Here is a 922-nt window from a genome sequence, read left to right as displayed (position 1 = left end):
ATGGGTCCTGTTTTCATATCCATTCTGTTAATCTATGTCTTTTTATAGGTGAATTAAGTCCATTGATATTAAGGGATATTAATGACCAGTGATTGTTCGTTCCTGTTGTTATTTTTATTTTTTTGTGGTAGTGTGTGAGTACTTCTCTTCTTTGGGGTTTACTGCTGTGGTGTTATCCATTGCCTGTGTTTTCATGGGTGTATCTGCCTTCCTTAGGTTGGAATTTTCCTTCTAGTGCTTTCTGTAGGGCTGGGTTTGTGGATAAGTATTGTTTAAATCTAGTTTTGTCTTGGAAGGTCTTGTTCACTCCATCTATGATGACTGAAAGTTTTGCTGGGTATAAAAACATGGAGCACTTCACGAATTTGCGTGTCATCTTTGTGCAGGGGCCATGCTAATCTCTGTATCATTCCAATTTTAGTATATGTGCTGCCAAAGTGAGCACTCTGTTTGTGTTCTTACCTCAACACTCTGTCACACGACTCTGGCGATGAAGGGATTTAAATTTCTAATCCAGTACACTGATATACTTGAACATGCCTTCATCCAAACAAACTCTATCTGTCCAAAGCTAACGTAATAAGTATATTGAATCAAATAGACTATTTCTTTCATATTTGATATTTGTTAATGGTACTACTACCATCCACCTGATTGTTCCTGAAAGAAAAATCTTTTATTTTATTTTTCTTTTGTCCTGGATCTTGCTATGTAGACCAGGTTGGCCTCAAACTCACAGAGATCTGCCCAGCTCTGCCTCTCCAGTGCTGGAATTAAAGGCATATGTAATCTGAACTGAAGTGGCTTGTCCCAGTAATCAGATAGGTGCATACCATAACTGTCATCACAGTGGTTTTTTTCCAATGACTGATGGAAGCAGATGCAGAGATCCACAGCCAAATACCAGGCGGAGCTCCAGGAG

At 39.0% G+C, this 922-nt stretch overlaps 1 non-coding gene across 1 annotated transcript; it reads right to left on the bottom strand.

Moving 5' to 3' along the window:
• Positions 1 to 341: 341 nt before the first annotated feature.
• Positions 342 to 445, bottom strand: LOC118586411. The gene has a single exon (XR_004945306.1). It is a non-coding gene; the product is annotated as a U6 spliceosomal RNA (small nuclear RNA).
• Positions 446 to 922: the final 477 nt, after the last annotated feature.

The sequence above is a fragment of the Onychomys torridus genome, chromosome 6, assembly GCF_903995425.1.
Source record: "Onychomys torridus chromosome 6, mOncTor1.1, whole genome shotgun sequence".
In the NCBI taxonomy this organism is placed as follows: domain Eukaryota; kingdom Metazoa; phylum Chordata; class Mammalia; order Rodentia; family Cricetidae; genus Onychomys; species Onychomys torridus.
This window is presented reverse-complemented; position numbering and strand designations above follow the sequence as displayed.